At 41.3% G+C, this 15,145-nt stretch overlaps 1 protein-coding gene across 3 annotated transcripts in view; it reads right to left on the minus strand.

The window, feature by feature from the left end:
* Positions 1-15,145, minus strand: part of CHCHD3 (coiled-coil-helix-coiled-coil-helix domain containing 3) — a 277,804-nt gene that overhangs the window by 75,634 nt on the left and 187,025 nt on the right. The window lies entirely within an intron of this gene.

Here is a 15,145-nt window from a genome sequence, read left to right on the forward strand (position 1 = left end):
AGATAACGGTGTCACATCCTGAAAAGAAAGGAACCTGGAGGAAGCCTGGTATCCAGAACACCTCAGACCTCTATGTCTGCTATTCTAAGAGGTAGGAGGGAGGGGGAAGGTGGGCATGTGTGTGATTTTACTTGCCACCCTCCCCAACATACTTGACCTTTATTTTTTATTTTTAAGACTTTATTAGAGCCTGACAGAGGGCTCGATCCCAGGACCCTGAGATCATGACCTGAGCAGAAGGCAGAGGCTTAACCGACAGAGCCACCCAGGCACCCCTACACTTCACCTTCTCTGTAGACTGTTTGTGTTCTTCCTCTTAACTGCTTCATTCTCAGAGCGCACCACCTGAAACAGGTGTCCTGAAACACCTGTGCAACCTGTTTTTTCTCGCAGTATCCACATTGTTATTAACTGTACTTTATTTATGGTCTCATTTTCTGGCTTTTTCGTCCTCTTACCATCTCCCACTCACTGCACTATGGGCTCCACGAGGGCAAGTAGTAAGTCTTTCATATACATTCCTGCTTCCTGCGTGCCTAGGCGCAGATCCTGGCAGGGAACTGCAACTCAATAAACATCTGCCCAATTATCCGCAAGAATTTCTGGGGAGAGGGAAAAAAAAATACGCCTAAAAGGTTGACAAACTGTTCCCACACAAGGCCAGAGAGTAAATATTTTAAGTTCAAGGGCTATGCAGTCTCTCACAACTACTCTACTCTGTTGGAGCATGAGATCAGCCAGAGAATATGCAAACAAAAGAGTGTGGCTGTGTACCAGTAAAACTATATTTACAGACATCGAATTGTGAATTTAATAAAATTTGTGGGTCATGAAATTATTCTTTTGATTCCTTCTCAACCATTTAAAAATCGAATAAGCATTCTTAACTTGTGGGCCATAGTTTGCTGATCCCTGGTCTATCCAGAATTTACACATCCACCGTCAAGGAAGCAGAGAGTGAGGAAATGTTGGGTGAGGCGTCTGGTGTGACTTCCGCCGAGGAATTGACACTGTCAAACAATCCCTGTATTCACAGATCTGCTACCCTCCCAATAGCCTCCCGGTTTCTCGAGAAAAAGAAACCAGGTCCACAAATCTTGTCACCTAATACTTAATGTCTGTTGACTGAAAGAAGAGGAAAAAGAGCAAAAATGAGCAACTCTGAAACAAAGACAGAGCTTATTTTCTCTTGATTCTGGTACTACCGGGTCATGTTGAGAAAGACATCAATTTCAGAAGATGACTGGCCATAAGATCAACCTCAATTTCCAAGTAGAATACTGATTTAAAGACACTTAAAAAAAAATGTATGAAGTTCTAAGAACACTTATTATTATCCTGTAGGTCATCCTGCTCAGAACAAACACTATTTTCCAATATGATGCCAGGCTATATTTCTATTAATTACAAAATCGTGCTCTAACCGTATAGCTCTATCATTAAAAATGTGCATTTTCCACAGTCAAAAATGGAGAGACAGACCATTAAAATGAATTTTAATTTATCAGATAAAAAAAGCTATCATACAAATATGCCTTTAAATACCTAATCAAATTACACCAACTGGAAAGCAACATCACATGACTGAGTGCCTTGACTATGATGGTTCGGCCACGCTAGGGTGGGGCAGGAACACGTGTCCCCAAGCTCCGCAGTGGACACTCTAATGTTGACAGTTGTGCCCAACCGTGGCAGCCTCAGCACACTGTCCATGGCAGAGAAACCAGCTGGGAGTCCCATCTTTTTGTGTCTCGGTTTAAGGATGGAAAAGAGATAAGAGGGCAGGAGGGCATTAGGAATTCCCTTAAGGAGAGGGTGACAAAATGGAGACTTGGTATAAAAAAAGGCAGGTGCAGGGGCGCCTGGGTGGCTCCGTGGGTTAAGCCTCTGCCTTCAGCTCAGGTCATGATCCCAGGGTCCTGGGATCGAGTCCCACATCGGGATCTCTGCTCGTCAGGGAGCCTGCTTCTTCCTTTTCTCTCTCTGCCTGCCTCTCTGCCTACTTGTGATCTCTGCCTATCAAATAAATGAAGAAAATCTTTAAAAAAAAAAAAAAGTCAGGTGCAAAGAATAGCTATCCAGCCTTTATCTGTTTTGATAGGATCAAGGAAAGCCAGAAAGGGAACACAGAGGTGATGAAAACAAGCTAACCATTTCCCATCCATGGGCATGGTTAGAGGAGGAATGTTTACCCAACTAAGCATACAACATCTGTGTAATCTAAATAAGTGTTCAGCTTTGCTGAGGGACACTGAGTCAAAGAGGCCTGCTGAGGCTCCTCCGCGTCTGATTCAATCCCATCGCAGCTCTGGCCTCCCGGGAGTCCGTGCCGTCCCGACATGGAAAATGTGGGCTTACACTGCCTGCGGTCGAATCCAGACTCAATTGCTTACTATCGCTGCACCTGAATAAGGGACACACTGTGAGTCTGTCTCTCTCTCTCTCTCTCCTTCTAGGGAAAGTGAGGATACAGTCCCGGACATGAACGCATGTGAAGTGTGTCGCCCATGAGGGCAAAGGGTCAGCTCACAGTAAATGCTGCAGTTCTTCCTTAAAAAGAGCTAGGCAGGATTACTGGTGTTGACCTGGCTTTGGGGGAGGGGGATAGGAGCTCGGAGAAAGGAACGTGAGGTCACAGGGAGTCTTGCGGGGACATTTCCCCTTGGTGAGGAATTAGTATTCACTTACCAGATCCCCAGGATCTGCTTACTATTCCTCTAGGAGAACAAGGATTAGGATCACTCTGAAATCACTGTGCCATTTGAACTCAACGCAGAACTGATCTGCTAACACAGTACAGACCAAAATAAGCAATGTCTGCCAGGCTTGGCCAAACAGATACTGTACTTGAAAAGCAAACCTGCCACTTTCTGAAAAGATAGTGAAGAAACACTAGAGCAATAAATGGCATGTAATCAAGTCAAGAGATGGGGGCAATGGGTGTTCAACAGGACCTTCCAGAAGGCCCTTCTCCCACATGCATGGCCCAGGCCTGGTGTTCAGGCCTCTCTGCTCAAGTGGCCCCAAATCCAGGGCCTCCTGGTATAAAACAGCATCTGCACCCACTCCCTCCGACATACGCATACACTGTCATTTTCTCTTCCCTTATTACGAGTTCTTTTTCGTCACAGAACTCATTACCACTTGACATAAAATATACTTGTTGTATACTGTCAATATTAACAGAGTGTTAACTCTAGCAGTAATTTCTGTCAATTTTCCTCTCTGGTATATCCCTGGAGCCTGTTCTAAATAAATATTAAATGAATGATCCAGCCAGGTGAAGAGCTCCTAGTGACAAAGCAAAAAAAAATAAAAAGAAACTGAGCAAAAGTTCTGAACAGTCAGTAATGGGAGTATTAAATTGCTTGTTTGAAAAAAAAAAAAATGAATATTGCCAGCTAAAGCAATAATGACTTTCAAGTTTATGAAAATCCAGCAAGCTATCTAAAAGCATTCTAAATCACAGATGGGACTAAGAAAATGGAGGTCAGTCACATACTCCTGAAATCAACAAAAATGAATGAGGAGTATACGAGGTAGGTTTATGAGAATGCGTATTTTGGAAAGTTTATTTCGCTTGTTAACTGAAATCAGCACACATTTTTCTCTCCCCTATAATGTCCGCAGATAAAGAAAGTGCCAAGAAGTATGTTAAGTCGATATTTCTGTTCCTTAAAATACTTACCGTGAACATATAGTATTCTATTGCCATTACTGATTTTAGGATAAATGAATAACGAAAACTATAAGGCATAAAGAGTATCTACCTGTATCTGTTCTTCTATGTGGATAAACTTTAAGAGCAGCAATTTTCTCAAAAGAAAAATGATTTTCTTCAGATTATGGGAAGATCCAGAAAGCACATCGTATAAAATAAGCTATAGGAAATTTTTTAAACTGCGGTGTGGGTGTTCAAGGTGGCGACTTAGCAGGTATTTTACCATATTTGGTACCACAGAGAAAATGAGAAAGAAAACACAGTTTATAACAGTTGCTTATGCCTTTATCTTTAAATTATAGCATATTCAAATGAAAAAAGCCATTCACCCACAATTGAGAAACCAGGTTTAATCCTTATAATGCCCATAATTTATATTGTAACAAGTGCATATTTTAGTCATTAAAATATACTTGGATTCAAGGGATTGAAAATACAAGATCTGCATATATAAAAGATAATTTAAGGGGCCTAACCAGTATTAGTTGTTTCTGCTTTGTTGTTTGAGGCAGAAGCAGTAAAGACAACAGCAAGGTGTCAGAAAGAGAGAAAAATGAGTTTACATTATATGAGAACAATAGAGGTTCCTACAGACAGAGCTTTTGGAAGGGTTACTGTTTAGTGATTTCATTTTTTAGATGAAGTATTTAGTCATTTAAGTTTGTGCAAATTCTCTAATCTCAGAATGACTTTGGAGAAATCTGGTCAAAAAAGGCACATTGTTAAGAAAGTTAACACAGCCTACTGTGGTGTGTTTTTTTGTGTTTCTGTTTTTGTTCTTGTTTTTCCTGAGCAGGCCAACAATATGTTGAGACTATTAGCTTTATAATTAAAAGGACTTCAGTGATTTTGTTCTTTGGTGAGTACTTTTTAACAGACTCTTGCATAAATGCACAAAAAGATGAGACATGCCAGAATTAAACATGACCTAGTACACTTTCCTTAGAAAGGAAATTTACAATATTGGTATCAATATTCCACTGCCATTTCCCTGACGCCATGACTCCCAACAGAAATGTTCTCTGCCTCTGAGGAACACAATCCAAAATAAAAGCCTCATTTAAAAAAAAAAGAAAGAAGACCCTTGTAACCAGAAATACCCTGATCCATGAAATCCATCATTAAAGAACAGTCCATGTCAACGAATCACCCCTCCCAGTTTTTATTTTACCATGTATCTCCTTGCTTGGCTCTTGCCCCAAGCCAAACCTATGACTTCAGGTCTTCATCCATGCTTTCTCCTCCTGGTCATCCATTCCATTTTAACAGGTAATACAGAAAGTGAAAAAATAACTTTCTGTACCACTTACTTGTTAAATGAAAACTCTGCAGGACTGACCCAAAACTCACAATGAAAAGCGAATCCTTATTCTTCATTGCTATCCCAAATCTGAGACTTCCAATGAAAAACGAAAATAGGGGCGCCTGGGTGGCTCAGTGGGCTAAGCCTCTGCCTTCAGCTCAGGTCATGATCTCAGGGTCCTGGGATAGAGCCCTGCATCGGGCTCTCTGCTCAGTGGGGAGCCTGCTTTCCCCTCTCTCTCTCTGCCTCCTGCTGCCTACTTGTGATCTCTCTCTCTCTCTGTCAAATAAATAAATAAGATCTTTAAAAAAAAATGAAAATAAAAAACAAACATTCAAGTAAAATACATGTGCTCACAGCACATTACTAAAGAAGCACCTGTGTAGTTTTTCTCCCAAATTTTACAGTCTCCTCCACCCCTGTGCTCCCCACACGCGAGCTACTTCCTTAAAGCTGCTTTCCCTAAACTCTGCAACTGCTCCTCTCCGGAACCTGGTCTCTTCATCTTTACATGTCTGTCCCTAGTCTCGAGGGAGCTGTACTCCAAGATCCCAGTAACTTGGGGTTTAACAAAAAAACCAGTTGTACCCAGAGTAGTGGAAGTTCAACAAGCTCCACTCTGCTGTTGTTGTTTTTAATTTCCCACCACTGGCTGGCCTGATGGTCAGAAACGAACAAAGAGTCTAACCAGCCTTTGTGCAAAAGATGGAGGATGAAACCAAGACCTGGGCTTCAAAACACCAAAGTGCCCAGATTTGGTATCTCCCCCTTCCCTCCCTCCCTCTGACACAGAGCCTGTCAAATTTGAAGGGATACACATACAAGAGAAGTATCTCTTCTGTCAAATAAAATGAAGTATTTACAGAGCTCTGAAAACTTAAAGCGCTAATTGTAGTTTTTTAAAATGATTTCTGTATCACAAAACAGTTACACAGTCGAGCTAATCATTCTGTTTCTTTTGGCAAAATTCAATATACCATTTCAACATAACAAAATAATGGAAAAATACTGTTTCCTAGAGTTTTGGTTTTTTTTTTTTTTTCCCACCCAAGTTACCTCAAACTATATGGAATTATCATCCTCCTAGATGCTGGAGACCAAAGATGAGTAATAGCAGCTATCCTAATTTAATATTCATATAAATTCATATGTAACATTGTTTCATCTCTATACCCTCAAGAAATAGGTTAGGAAAGCCACATTACAGATGAGGATCTAGGGGAGAAAGAGGGTATGTGGTGTTTCCAAGGACAAATACTCAATAAGTAGGTCTGACACCACTTGTCTTTGATGTCATTACGTTTACCTTGGGGTCCTTTGGGGGAGAGGTCCTGAGCCTTTGAGGCACACCAGAATCATCAAAGCCCATCTCCCTAACTTGCTGAGGTCAGGGGTCATGAATATCTCAGGTAATTATGAAATAACTGAGAGACGAGCATTTGGGAATTATTGCTTTAAAGCAGTGGGGGTATGTGGAAATTAGCCACTGAAACAAATCAGCAAGTTAGCTAACCTTTCCTCTGTTAGAACCAATTGGGTGTGAGTTCTACTGGAAATTTCTTTCATTCAGCACAGCAATTAATTAAAAAACAACTGCATGCCTACTTTGTGCCATGTTATCAATAAAGCTAGTGAAAGTTTGAGTTTCATTAAATGTAAGGAACAGTACTCACGTAATTCAAGATTTTTCAGACACATTTGCAGTATTTGGGATGGTCACCCCAACACAAATCAGTTCTAGGAACCCACATAAATATTCACTTACTTACTTAGAATGTATTCAATCAGATATGAATAATGACTAGGTAAACACTGCCAGCACTCCCTTCCCCAATTACATAAAACCAATCCCCAAACCTCCAGGTTTCTGTGTCCTTGCCTGAAAAAGTATACTACTGTAGCAGATGAATGCTGAAGTTCCAAGGAGCAGTAAACTTTTATGTCTATATAATATTCCACTTCATTAATTCAGAATCCAGGTGGTTGTATTAATAATGGTTGTAATTGTCAGTTAGCATAGGCTTCAAATATCAGCAATCTTGTTTTGTTGCCTGGCAAGGCTTGAAGTCCAGAATTTCATCATAAATCACTGTTTCCATTTGGCTACTCCTAAAGTAATACTCATTCAAAAACTCTCTTTTGTGTAATTACTCTAAACTAGCTATAGTGTAACTGATATTTCTGTAAACGTAGTTACTTGAACCTCTATTTAGACTAAAGCACTCTTATAACTTTCTGGCATTATTCTTTTGGGCACCGAGTTCAGGGTCAAATCCAAATGATACACAATATAATTTTTTAATGTACTCAACAGAGAAATGGCAATCTCTGTCTTTAATTGCAAGCTATTGAATTTTAACAAACAGTTCTAGGAATGTCTGCCCAATTTCTATAAATTAAGCAACTATAACGTGAAAGAACAGACAGTCCACAATTTATTATGTATTATTTTTCTCAAACTACAGAAATACTCATTGTAGTTCTAGTGACATTTTTATTTGAATGGTAGTGAGATCAGCAGAAAAACAGACCTCAACACGTGCACTGTCTATTCAAGGAGATAACCTGAGGGTCTCAACTCTCTGCCTTAAACTACCCTTCTCCTGCCTGTATTTGCGAGAAGTCACATCATGTAAGAATCCGTCTGGGCAAGGCAGAACTACACTGGAATTAAGTTCTAGAAACACAGACACTGATGAGAGGTAACGGGTGAGGAGGAGCAAGGAGAGATGAGTGGTGAACTGTGCCTGATTCAGTCACTCTGTGTATCGTGGGGACCTACCATGCACGCTACCCGGGCACACAGTAGGTGCTCAACATTCCCTAAAAGGAGGATGTATAACACAGGGCAGAGGAATGTGCGGAGAGACAGCAAGTCTGCAGGTCTGGTGTGCAATGCTGGAGTGGCAGATGGAGACCATCACAAGAGATGAAATGAAGAAACGGCTTCCAGGTACTTGATGGAGGGTGATTTCTGAGATTACTTTTTTTTTTTTTGAAGATTTTATTTATTTATTTGACAGAGAAAGACACAGCGAGAGAGAGAACACAAGCAGGGGGAGTGGGAGAGGAAGAAGCAGGCTTTCCGCCAAGCAAGGAGCCTGATGCGGGGCTCAATCCCAGGACCCTGAGATCATGACCTGAGCCAAAGGCAGACGCTTAATGACTGAGCCACCCAGGCGCCCCGATTTCTGAGATTTATAAATTACTTGGGTTAATTCTGAGGCAGAGTCTAGGGAAGCCACTGAGTTGCAAGGTCACGTAGCTCTAGGATAGGACAACTAACTGTGGCCTTAAGTTAGAGGAAGGAAATTGACAGTAAACTCCTATTTATGTGACCATAATCGAAATGTACAAGAAGTTAATGCCTCAAGAGTCCATATGTATACAATCTCATCAGCAGGCAAGGAAGAAGGCTGGGCACTGTGGATACAGTGACTCCGGGTCCCCTCACCAAAGGTGCTCTAGAAAGAAAGAATTCTGCAGAGTGGGCGTTGGCAAAGGTAGACAGTGAGGGCGAACGTGCAAGCCGGACGGGGATCACATCCCATACTCCCCTTGCTGCTATCACACTAAGTCCCAACATTACCTTGGCGGATCTGGCTTGGTGTGGAACTTTGATTTCTGGAGGTTTCTCCCCATTATACTTCTCAGACCCCATTCTTTCTCTCCACCCCCCTGGAGGAGTAAGTCCTGATCCAGACTCTTATCTCTCCTATAACGTAGCCTGTGCACTTGACAGATGAACTATATCCATCATCTGGCCCATGCCCTCTAATGAAACTGGTGTAATTTCTCTTTACTGTGGAACACGATCCACAATTATGCCTGCCTACTGGTGCTGAGTTTAAGAAATAAGCCAAGTACAGAAGATACCAAGGGAAACCCAGCTGAGAACATACACCTGAACTCTAGAGGCTCCAAAAGTGTCAGGCCCACTTTCACCAAAAATCTTCTTAAAGTGGGGGGCAGGGGAGTGGAACTGCATGGAAAAATGCCAGGCCAGACAGCAAAGGTCACAAGGAAGGAAAGGCTGTTAGTGAGGAGAGAGACAGGGACCTAGCTGCACCAGCTGAGAAACTCAGGGCAAGTTACTTGAGGTCTCTGAGCCTCACCAACAAAACCAACAACAAAGGTTGAGTGACGCTGCTGAGGACAGAGGCACAGATACTATATTTCTTGGCCAACAGCCTCAAATAGCAAGGGTGTCCACAGTGCAAAGTCCAAAAGGGCATTTTCACCCAAAGCCAAGTTTGGGGATAATCCATGAAGTTGAGGACTCCGTTGAGGACAGGGATTGTCAATGAAATTGTTTGCCTTTCCCTTCAAAGTCACGTAAAAGTAATAGCTAAGAACACTGTTTAGGCAATATGATTTAATTTCCTTTCAAAGTTTGCTCAGAAAGTGGTATCTACACTGATGGTTGATTTTATGTAGGTAAGATACGCAGTTGCGGTACTATCAGTCGCTAGCATGACTGGAGCAGAAGGACCCTCACCCAGGCTTCCGCAGAAATCCTGCAGGCTAAGGTGTAACCTGACGTTAGGTGGACACTAAGCAACCTGGAAGATGAATATCCAAATCATGGGGACCGTTGTTGAGACTTAAAGCCTTTTACCTCCTGAAAACTTGTCTACTTTATTCAAGAAGGGTTCACAAAGCACCCACTATGTGTCAGGCACTGTGCCAGGGGTTGGACATACAGCACTGAACAGACAAGGTTCCTGGCCTTACAGATCTAAATGAGAACTACTAACAGTTTGAGGGCACAGTACTGTGTCCACCTTTTCTCCCCGGATCTCTCGTTTTTAACGGTCTCTGAGAGCGAATGAAATTACAGAGCCCAAGACCACTGACCTTCATTCAGCTTAACTCACTGGATACAAAGACTGTGTTTTCTGACCTAGGCAAGCAAACCCTACAGCTTCCTGATCAAATAGTAGCCAATCCTATTAACTCTTACTCAAGGGTCACAGAAAACTCCAGGCTCTGAAGGAAAGAAAGGTGTTAATACATGTTTTCCTTATCCCTCTAGCTTTAGATCTTGGTAAACACTTGGGGGAAGATTTTTAAAGGCCTGCAATGATCATTAAATATTCATCTAATTTGATTACCATCCTACTTCATTTTATGAAAGAGAAGAAAAATTCCTATTTGGACCCTCGATCCTTGGTGACATCAGCCCCCACTGCCTGATTCTTCAGCCAAGGACGTAAGAGTCCTAGGTTAAAGAGTATGAACATGGGTCCTGAGATGGAAGGGCCCCAGGGAAACCTCACTACCCATGGCTCTCAACTCTGCAGAGCTTGGAATAATGCAAGCCGAAATAAGGACTGTGAATATAAATATAACACTGAAAATTACAGGCAGAGTTTTCTAGAGATTCTTAGAAAGACTAAAGATTATAAAGAGAAAAGTGTGAACAACTCCCACTCCAGAGGACCTTAAGAATTCTCAGGCCTCTTTCTCATCTGTCTCCTCTTTCGCAACACAGCACAAAGGCAGGTCATTCTGGGATGGCTGCAGGTCCTCAGAAACCTTCACGTTAGGAACTCTACTAATGGAACTCTAGGGCTTCTTGACCTCAACGTCCTAGGAAGGACCCGAAGTTCCAGGAACGGGCATTGCGCAGGGCACAGCAGACCTCAGATTGCGTGCCAGGATAAGCTAGTGTTTCTTGAAAGAAAGATTCCGTGGCTTGAGTGTAATGCTGAAACATGGCGTGCAGTAGCATCATTCTGGAAGCTCTGAATGTATATAAACTCTGAGAAGGCCCTACAGTAAAGAAATCTGTTCGGCTTAGTTAAACTTAACATTCCTCAAAATTATTTGGCCATGGAACCCATCCCACTTTCTGACAAACATATTAATTTTTACAAGTTATCTAGTGCCTAACTATGTGCCAAGCACTATTGTGATGATCCAAGGGGAACTGTTTCTGGGCTTCATGGAGTTTAGGTATTTAATACTTATTTTCAAAGGCCGCTATTTAAGGCAATCAGTTCACTGGGTCTTTATCTGAGCATTTCATCATCTGATGGATCCCTCTAACCCACTAAATTCCCCTCTAAATCCCATACTCTCCAGCTCTCTGAGACAGAAGGAGCAGCTACTCCTCACAAAACATTTCTGCTCTGGAAAATAATAGTCTGCCGTAGCCCCCACGGAGCCACTGTGGCCATTCAAAGCTCTGTACCAGATGCCAAAGGGGGTCTGTGCTATTTGTATTTGTCACTATACCTACACACCCTTGCCTGGCTCACTGGAGGAGCTGAACAAATGTGTTCCAGAATGAACGGTAAATGACAAGGACTCCCTCTAGCCCCTGAAAATTCCAATAAGAATGACCAAGATCAAAACCCTATCATAGTCCGTGTAGCCAAATTGGATTTGGGTTCTCTTTATTGAATGCCGCTCTCACTGTGCCAACCTGCTTTATACGCCAAGTTCAGCTGTGGGCACTTCTTCTTTGACGATGTTATGAGCTAATATTATTTGCAAATGTTTTAATGACCAAATACATCTTTCTAACTGAAGCTAAAGTGCTGAAATGTAATCCCTTGTAGAGGCACAGCTGGCTTGCGGACTGAACATAAAAATGGGATTCAAGAGCATTTTCTAACACCAGCCCTGCAATTTCCTTTAAAAAAATTAATATTCGTGTATTTCAGTTTCTTAGTAAAACAGGGAAATAAACATTGGCTGGTCTGCCTAAATGGAGTGTATTTGAAATTTATAAATAAACAAGCTATCAAGAAGCAAAACAATCACTAATTATGAAACTGGATGCAAAGAAGGTTCAGAGATCCAGCCCATTTTCAATCACATTGGCCCGGAAAAACACAGAATTACTTCCTATCTTCAAGATTCCTACCAATAGCAAGAAAAGCTCCCAAAGAAAGGAAAGGGAGTATTAATTATTTTACAAATAAAACAGTCTTGCTGAGCCTCCCCACACAAAATAAACAGAATCTTTAAAAGTGAAATTAATTTTCCCTGGATTTCGTAACACTTTATTTCTCACCTTGTCTTTACACATTCAAGTGGCAAACCATTTTTAAAACCTGTCATGATAAACAGAATTTAATTATTTGATGGTATACGGTCTTTCAGGAGGTAAAGGGAATGGGAAGAGTTGAGAAAGTATGCAACCCGTATTGTTGGCATCTTAGCACTTAGGATCATTACAAGAGCTCACAAAAAGGCAGTAATACTGGGCTTTAAAGCTGAACTCTGTATTATCTCTTTCTCAGAGCCCTGGGGCTATCACTGCAAAGCACAGTGGTCCATTCTAAGCTCTGAATAGAGAAAAGGAAGAGATCATTAAATTATAATTTCCATGCACAATTGGTACAAGTATTTCCTACCAACAGGATTAATATGAAGGCAAGATCCCAGAATAAAGCTGCTCAGCAGAGAGGATAGCAGTTTAGTGTCTTGTAAATTTGATTTCACTGAAAGCCCTGACACATCATAATGGTGAAATCCTATTTACTGTAGCAAGCAGGATGGATAATGCTATTTAATACCTGGTGTACTGTGTGCTATCAGCTCATAGCTTTGTATTCCATGTTCTCATCTTACCTTCAGGTTAATACTTCTTGACAGTCTACATGGTAAATAGAGCCCCAAATTAAGTGCTGATCCCATGATTTGCACATCTTTCCTCTAAAGTTCAGCACAGAAAAACTGGCTCCAGTTAAAGGGATAATTTTCACGGGACGCACTTTTAACAGGCTCACCCCAGGAAAGAATGTTAAGTTGCATATCCCTAAAGCCAGACTGAAAAAGCATTTCAAGGTTACCCAAACCACATTTCCCATTAGGAAATTCAGAGAGGTTAACAGAAAAGCCCATGTGTTTGAAAGACTTGTTGAATAATGAATTAAGGATAAGGACCCCATATCCACTACATTGCGTGGTTCGCTCCCTTCCCCCGCAGGAGAACAAAACAGAAGTGGGGAAAAGAAGTCTATTCCTGCTTGCTACCTTTGGAATATCTGCAATAATGAGCTTCCTTTAGGGAGGCAGTGAAGAGTGTATAAAGGTCCAGGTCTTTGAACCTACATTATAAATAAATACATCCATTATATGAGCAAAGATAGGATGATACTGGCCCTTATTAATTTCTCTACCTAACAATGACGATCGAAGCACATTTCTGTGAGCTATCATTACTTGTTAATGAGGAAAAATAAGAGCAACTCAAGGGCCATGCTAGCAAACTGCTACTAAAACCCCTGTCGTGTGTAATGGCGTTACAATTAAAAGTATCACTGATTTCTATCGTCTTCAGTGTTTAACTCCTGGACCAGAGAACTTTATTTCTGCAACTCTGGATGACTTCAGACCACAGGGAATCGGCCTTGATTTCAAGATGAATGAGGAAACCAGTACAAAAATTCAGAGGGTTAGTGGAATAATAAATATCTCTAGGTTGACAACTGCAAACTAGTCATCTACCACAAAGTTATGCTTTTAACGACTGTGTTAAATTTGCTATGTCACACTGTATGGCCAGAGCACATACCCTGGTCTGAGATGTTATGAGTTACCCATAGGACCTAAAATCATTGATGACCATACAGAAAGCACTCAAAAGGGGGAAATATCAAAGGGGTTTTTTTTTAATCCAATAAATGTATTAAATTATCTTCCCACCCCAGAAAAGACTCCTTATGTTTTAGTATCTTAGATGTCAGTGAACTATGATTCTATCCTGCATTAATCCCATCAAAAGGCTGACCAAGCCTCACTCAGTGAAGTATTTTTGTAATGACAGACTTCATCTGGTAGTAAAAATACATAATAATTTCTTCCCAAAAGCAGCACACTGGGCTGACAATAATCTGTTCTGTTGTCGTTTCTTTTTATTATCGTTGTCGGCATTACTTTGCCCCAAGCTCTGCAGAGAGGAATAGAGAAACCAAGGTACTAATTGACAAAGAAGTCAAGCAATCAAAAAAGCCAATTAATCATACAGATGAGCCCAACACTTTATGATGCAATGGAAGATATGCCACCCACTATAAGTAAAAGGCTTTTAAAAATTGCTCATTTGGTGTAAGTAAGCACGACCTCAGAATTTAATTAGTAACTCTCTCCACAGGTGATGAACTAGTAAAGTACTTTTCTTCTTAATGACAATTTATTTTTCACCATTCTCTTTGCACTGCTTTCTTCTGCCCAGCTTGTACAATTCCCTCTCCTTAATTGTATGGGATTGACTGCAGCGTGTATGCAAATACCTACTGAAATCCAGAGGAGCCTATAAACTGAAAGCAATACAGATCCCACTACCCTGTTGATCTGAACATTGTGACTATATGTAAGGCCTCTTATCTCCCTCAGCTCAAGTCACCAAGGCTTTTATAGCTCTCTTCACACTGTGCCAAACCCCGCCACTCTTATGAACGCCAAGAGAAAAGAGGAGAGCATATCAATTCAAGTTCATAATTGGGAAGTTAGACGCAAAGACACACTAATCACCAAAGAACTCATATCTGCAAGATGTCTTGGGGAGAAGGGGGTCCTTCATCCTCGAAGATCCCTGGGAGAATCTGGACTCTGGCCTCTTCAATCATGGCCTGGTCTTGCTTCTCACTTCCCTCCCAAAGGGCTAACAGACTACTACACATTCCCTAAAGAACACGAATGCAATCCAGACTGTAATGAAATAACCATGGAAGCATTTATCAAAAGTAAGAGAAACTTTCTTTCTTTCTAGAGGTGGAATAATAGGCCTATCTGCTAGCAACACTAGGAACAAATGAACGAATGGCTCAAAGGCGTTTGTGAATTGCTTCAATGACTACGGCTTTCTTACTTCAAAGTAGAAGCAGCACAACTAGACATTAAAATAGCTCTTAGTGGGGCGCCTGGTGGCTCAGTGGGTTAAGCCTCTGCCTTCAGCTCAGGTCATGATCTCAGGGAATTTGGGATTGAGGCCTGCATTGGGCTCTCTGCTCAGCAGGGAGCCTGCTTCCTCCTCTCTCTCTGCCTGCCTCTGCCTGCTTGTCATCTCTCTGTCAAATAAATAAATAAAATCTTTTTAAAAAAAATAAAAATAAAAATAAAATAAAATAGCTCTTAGCGGTATGCTGTAGCTGCTAGGTATTAAG

This window comes from Mustela putorius, unplaced genomic scaffold (genome assembly GCF_011764305.1).
Source record: "Mustela putorius furo isolate JIRA1106 unplaced genomic scaffold, ASM1176430v1.1 tig00003845_pilon_pilon_pilon, whole genome shotgun sequence".
NCBI lineage: Eukaryota > Metazoa > Chordata > Mammalia > Carnivora > Mustelidae > Mustela > Mustela putorius.